Source organism: Heptranchias perlo, chromosome 3 (assembly GCF_035084215.1).
Source record: "Heptranchias perlo isolate sHepPer1 chromosome 3, sHepPer1.hap1, whole genome shotgun sequence".
In the NCBI taxonomy this organism is placed as follows: domain Eukaryota; kingdom Metazoa; phylum Chordata; class Chondrichthyes; order Hexanchiformes; family Hexanchidae; genus Heptranchias; species Heptranchias perlo.
Genome location: NC_090327.1, coordinates 23,168,076 through 23,175,172, shown reverse-complemented (window position 1 = coordinate 23,175,172; position 7,097 = coordinate 23,168,076).

The following is a 7,097-nucleotide window of genomic DNA, read 5'->3' as shown; positions in this document are numbered from 1 at the left end:
GTCTTGCCAACAACTGGTCGTAGCCACTCTGGTGAAATTCTGGCTTTCGTCTGGTGTTATCGCACTCCACCTTCAGAGAGACTGAAGAAACGCACGTGTGAAAGGTGAAAGACATATCTGATCCAGAACACAAGCAGATGCTAATTATTACACCAGGTTATGCTCTTATATAAGTAGATATAGGACAGTGTAAGTCAACTCCCATAAAAATAAAGTGGTCAGACCTGATGCCACCAAACCCAAGAAGGTATCTACGGCAGACACAAATTCATAACAGGCACCTTGTTATGTGCGTAGCATCATAATACACTTGGCCAGAGGCACTGATACCCATCTCCACTATGAAATGCACCATATAATCAGGTCCCACCTTAATTCCTCCCTCTGCATGCCCAGATTATGACATTTTAAGGTTAAACACCCAGCGTCAATTCTGGGCCATTTTTTCCTCATTTGCTTTCTGTAGATGCCCCCTTGTGTCAACCTACTCCCCATCCCAAATGGCAGGCAGAGACATGCTGCTGTTACACCCCTTCCTATTATCCTTCATAAATGGCGACTTAGAGATGCACAACCGTTAGATGGGTGATTCCCCTTTTTAACTTTCTGTGGGGAAGTACCTGGCCATTGATTGACTCCAATTACCTTCTCCCTATGACAGTATGACAGCTTTGTGGAGTGATTGTAGGCTGGAATTTGTGCCTTGTCAGTGCACAAAGTGTTGAATCCCTCACACAGTGCTGTATAATTAGTTAAAATGGTGATTGGGCCCAAGTTTGATTCCCCACACATGACACACAGTGACACTCTGACAAGCTGTCAAGCAGAAGGAAGAAGATTCCTCAGCGAGACAAACAGAAAATTAGATGCAACATTGTGAGTGGGCAGCTCATGGGCACTTGTTTCAGAGTAGTGCTAATGGAGCCTTTGGAACCCATCGCTGCCTTGACAATGGATAGTACATGAACACAGAGAGAAAGGGGAGGGGAGTAGAATACTTTTTAAAAAGTACCATAAAAGCTCAATCTTTCTCACTGTTTCGCTAAAGATGTCCTTTTATTTTATCCATGAAATTTTTTTTTTATTATTCGTTCATGGGATGTGGGCGTGCCAGCATTTATTGCCCATCCCTAATTGCCCTTGAGAAGGTGGTGGTGAGCCGCCTTCTTGAACCGCTGCAGTCCGTGTGGTGACGGTTCTCCCACAGTGCTGTTAGGAAGGGAGTTCCAGGATTTTGACCCAGCGACAATGAAGGAACGGCGATATATTTCCAAGTCGGGATGGTGTGTGACTTGGAGGGGAACTTGCAGTTGGTGTTGTTCCCATGCGCCTGCTGCTCTTGTCCTTCGAGGTGGTAGAGGTCGTGGGTTTGGGAGGTGCTGTCGAAGAAGCCTTGGTGAGTTGCTGCAGTGCATCCTGTGGATGGTGCACACTGCAGCCACAGTGCGCCGGTGGTGAAGGGAGTGAATGTTTAGGGTGGTGGATGGGGTGCCAATCAAGCGGGCTGCTTTATCTTGGATGGTGTCAAGCTTCTTGAGTGTTGTTGGAGCTGCACTCATCCAGGCAAGTGGAGAGTATTCCATCACACTCCTGACTTGTGCCTTGTAGATGGTGGAAAGGCTTTGGGGAGTCAGGAGGTGAGTCACTCGCCGCACAATACCCAGCCTCTGACCTGCTCTCGTAGCCACAGTATTTATATGGCTGGTCCAGTTCAGTTTCTGGTCAATGGTGACCCCCAGGATGTTGATGGTGGGGGATTCGGCGATGGTAATGCCATTGAATGTCAAGGGGAGGTGGTTAGACTCTCTCTTGTTGGAGATGGTCATTGCCTGGCACTTATCTGGCGCGAATGTTACTTGCCACTTATGAGCCCAAGCCTGGATGTTGTCCAGGTCTTGCTGCATGCGGGCTCGGACTGCTTCATTATCTGAGGGGTTGCGAATGGAACTGAACACTGTGCAGTCATCAGCGAACATCCCCATTTCTGACCTTATGATGGAGGGAAGGTCATTGATGAAGCAGCTGAAGATGGTTGGGCCTAGGACACTGCCCTGAGGAACTCCTGCAGCAATGCCCTGGGGCTGAGATGATTGGCCTCCAACAACCACTATCATTGTTGAACAGATGGACAATAAAGTTCAGTATTAACTACCTTACGTTCATTTTTGTTCTTTGTCAGAGCTTTGATGGGTTTGGCAATGCATAAATCTGATGTTCAATTTGTTACAGTTAACAGTTAGTACAAAAACTAAGCTTTTGTCTCCCAGTAACTGGCCACTAGAAGACATGTAAAAGCTATCAGGTTGATTCAGCCTCTGATTTATTTTCCCTGCACCTCCCCCTGTGAAGAAGCCATTTGTGATGATCTGTGATAAAATGAAAACTAATTATAATTACACATATACTTGAGACACTTACGGTACCAGGTACCGGAGATTTCACCACATCACAGGTTTCGAGCTAGAGGGGGTCAGCTAACGAAACCTTGTCGAATTCTGAAATATCTATTCTAATGCCCTTCTTTTTATACCTTTCTTTCATTCTGGCTATATGAGGATCTGCTTGTTTCAACGTATTATCTCATCTAATTAGCTGGACTTTAGTTTTAACAAGAATCATTCCCCAAGCCTTCACCTTGACTGAACTGTTTGATCAAGTCATGTAACAGTGACAGGGACCCAAGACTCTCCTACAGGTGAGTCATCACTTGCCTTGTGCAGATGTGTCCTTGGAGGAGTTAATCTTTAGGAGGACAGCTGCTAGGACAAAGCAAGCTTGTAGCTGAATGCTTATCAGCTAAAGTCTCTGTAGTGCAACCCTTAAGCCAGGTCTTTGAACTGAACCCCAAGCACACTGAAGCCAAGTGTTGTGCGGACAGGATTGAGTTTGACTGTTCTGCCCCCAGGGTAAAATTATTTGCCAAAACTCACTGCCTGGGCTTACACATGAAGAATGGTCACTTGGTAACGGAGGGTACCTGTGAAACCGTAGCTAAATATGAGTCCGTGCTTTCAGCATAGGAGTGGAAAAATTGGAACAAGAAAGAAATTAGTGCTGATGAAGGCCTGGGCTATTTTTACTATAAATATCTTCAGCCCAATCTTGATTTACGATGGATTGCACGCATTGTCTGGCTGATTCTAAATAAGATTGAACTGAAAATTAGTCCAAGCCAATTGCTCATGGATGTTTAATGACTGGGTTATTTTGTTCCTCAGCATGCTGAACGTTCCTTTGAAACTTTCATGTACTCCTGATCTCAGCCCCTTAACATCTGCAAAAATGATTCTAATGCACTTCCCCAGATGGAAGATAACAGGGCAGAATTAGAAAATGTGCAGGAATATAAAATATTTTTTTTAACATAAGGGACTATGGTGCTCGTGGATTTTTCTACTTTATCCTAATAACGACAAGACATTCACGTGTTTCTAATGTTCGGGGAAAAGTCAGCACAAGTGAAGAATGGCAGAATGTCGGATGAAAGTGCCAAGGACGATTCTTCTACATTTAGTGCTGCTCTGTGCATTCCTACCCTTCTAAAATAGAATAAAAAAGGCTGGCAAAAAAGAAGCTAAAATATCAATTTTAAACATTAAGGTCATGTTAAAGGTTTTTAGTGACGAACTAATGCAGCATTCTGCAGCTGCAGAAACACATTGGATGGTAAACATTTTACTCCAAGTCAGTCTTGGCCTTACTGAGCTTAATGAAGGGGATAATTTCAAATTATCACAGCAGCTGTGAGACAAGTAAATGGTACAGAGTAGTTTCCATCCCCAGAGCATGGGTGTAACACTATTGGTGTAGTGGAGCACAAAGAACAGGAAAGGGAAGTCCCAGAGTAGAGAGGGAATCGAAGGTACGTGACAGGTATGTCCCCAGTCAGCGGGTGATGTACCTGCTAAAGTGCCTGTCATGCGACAAAGTCAGCTGGCACGGTAGAGGAGCAGTGGACAAGCAGACTCATGATCGCCAAGGAGGTTGTGATTGACCTGTACCACCTGGTCCACAAAGGCCTGCAGTCAACTGTTGAAGTACATTGCCTGGGATAGTAATGTCACTACTGTCTACAATGTCTGTGCTACAGAGTCCTTTCAGACCATCTCAGGAGCTCCGTAAAGAAGACAACTAAAGCCCTGTACCACTATGCACCCTGCTATATAACTTCAGCAGCAAACAGCAGGAGCAACTGTGGGGACATCAACAATGTTTCCAAATGGCTGCCTTCCCTAAGATAGAGGCCATCACTGGCATGCAGCTATTCAATTATAGAATATGGATTCTTACTCCATCAATATGCAAATAGTATGCAACCACCACAAGAAAATAATACACATCAACATACAGTCCCTGGGTAAAGACACGATGCTTTCATTCTGAGGCAATCAAATGTGGCACAGCTCTTTGCAAGAGCTGGAAGGATGGAGGCTGGTTTCTCAGCGATATGGTGAGCAGTGATTGCTGATAACACCTCCATACAATGCCCATAGTGTGCGAGGGTTTCGTTGCCCAGTTCTGCCATGAGCTCTACAGTTGGGCACTATTACTTTCTATTGGACACATTTATCGTTAGTTTTTGGTGACCTGGACAACAAATAAAATGACAGTAGGAAATAGATACAATAAAGCATATGGATGAAGCCGGGCCCTCACTGAGGGCTGCATATAGTGACAGCACTATTCCCGGCCAGAATGGAGATGATTGGTAATTCTCCCATCAATCACGCCTGGAGACCACACTCCTGTGAGCGAATAGGATTGATTTTACACACATAATTTGTATCGTCTAACGATCCTCCACACACTGCATTTTGCTGGAGAAATCAACCTGCTTTTATCAGGAGATGTAACTGTAGTTTCGGTCATGAGTTCTGTTTGCTGTAGTTTGTAGACTCTTTTTAAGTAGACTCTGTTTGCTGAATAAATAGACTGTTTGCTGTAGTGTGCTGTTTAAATAGACTCTGCTGTTTGCTGAGTAAATAGCCTTTGCTTGCGGTAAAATAGACTGTTTGCTGTGAGTCCTGTCATAAGTCCCGCCTCACCTCCAACTCATTGGCTGACACAGTGCAACTCATTGGCTAACACAGTGGTGTCAATAGACACTTAGAGGTTTGGGATGCTAAACCAATGCTTTAGATCTTTAGATTGCTTGGGGAAGACGGGTCATACTATAGGCTCCAGTGCAGAGAGGCAAAATTATAGCAGTATGCTGCATAGGATAGGGATCTTACTGCAGACTAAGGAGCAAAATGGCGCACGGCAGTCACCCGATGCAGACCAGCCATTGTAGTCTGACAGATATGTGCGTGAAGATTTCATTACGCAGTTCTTCAAGTGAGCTCTGTTCTTTGAAATTTATGACTTTTTATTGGAAAAATAAAAAAGCAAAATATTATTTGAATGGAGAAATACTACAAAATACTGTGGTACACAGGGATCTGGATGTCCTCGTACATGAAACACAAAAAGTCAAAATATAGGTGCAGCAGGTAATCCAGAAGGCAAACAGAATATTGGCCTTTATTTCTAGGGGGATGGAGTATAAAAGCAGGGAAGTCATGCTACAACTTTTCAGGGTGCTGGTGAGACCACACCTGGAGTACTGCGTACAGTTCTGGTGCCCTTATTTAAGGAAGGACATACTTGCATTGGAGGCAGTTCAGAGAAGGTTCACTAGGTTGATTCTGGGTATGGAAGGGTTGTCTTATGAGGAAAGATTGAACAGGTTAGGTCTATACTCACTGGCGTTTAGAAGAATGAGAGGAGATCTTATTGAAACATATAAGATTCTGAGAGGACTCGATAGGTTAGATGCTGAGAGGATGTTACCCCTCATGGGGGAATCTAAAACTAGGGAGCATAGTCTCAGAACAAGAGGTTACCTGTTTAAGACAGAAATGAGGAGGAATTTCTTCTCCCAGAGGGTCGTGAATCTTTGGAATTCTTTACCCCAAAAAGCTGTGGAGGCTGAGTCATTGAATACATTCAAGGCTGAGTTAGACAAATTTTTGATTAAGGGAGTCAAAGGATATGAGGAAAAGGCGGGAAAGTAGAGTTGAGGTAAAAATTAGATCAGCCATGATCTCATTAAATGGCGGAGCAGGCTCGAAGGGCCAAATGGCCTACTCCTGCTCCTATCTCTTATGGTCTTGTGGTCTCTTATGGGCAGATATATATATTAATTTTTTCAGTCAGGTTTATTTATGAATATTGCTGCCTTCTTAGCATATTTATGAACCATTCCATCCCCCCATCAAATATTTGCTTGCAATGCTCCATTACAGGGGTTGCCACCACATGCAAAGCTTCACTGGTGAATAAATCTTTTCTTGATTATTGTTGAGCCAAGATCCACAAAAATTGGTCACTTCACAGGTGGTTTAACAAACTTTTGGACATTTATATAAATGAAATGGCTCATCAGCTGCTTGAAAAGTGTCAAAGAAAGAAAGAAGTTGCATTTGTATAGTGCCTTGCATGACCTCAGGACGTCCTAAAGCACTTTACAGCTAATGAAGTACTTTTGAAGTGTAGTCACTGTTGTAATGTAGGAAACGCGGCAGCCAATATGTGCACAGCAAGGTCCCACAAACAGCAATTAATTAAATGACCAAATCATCTGTTTTTAGATTTGGTTGAGGGATAAATATTGGCCAGGACACTGGGAGAACTCCCAGGCTCTTTATCGAATAGTGCAAAGGTGTTTTTTACATCCACCTGACTTGGGGCCTCAGTTTAACATTCCATTCAAAAAATGGCACCTCTGACAATGCAGCACTCCCTGGATTATGTGTTCGAGTCTCTGCAGGGGGGCAGTGGTCTCTGCCTCAAACAACCTGCATGCTACAATAATCCTCTGTGTGAAACTAAATTTCTCCTAACTTCTGTCATCAGCGAAAATGTTAAATTGATGATCCCTGGTCACTGAGTCCCGAACTAAAGGATATAAGGGGTCCATTCAGGAAAGATGTGAAGGCCTCAGAGAGAGTGCAGAAAAGATTTACTAGAAATATTCCAGGGATGAGGGACTTTAGTTATGTGGATAGACTGGAGAAGCTGGGGTTGTTCTCCTTGGAACAGAGATGGTTGCGAGG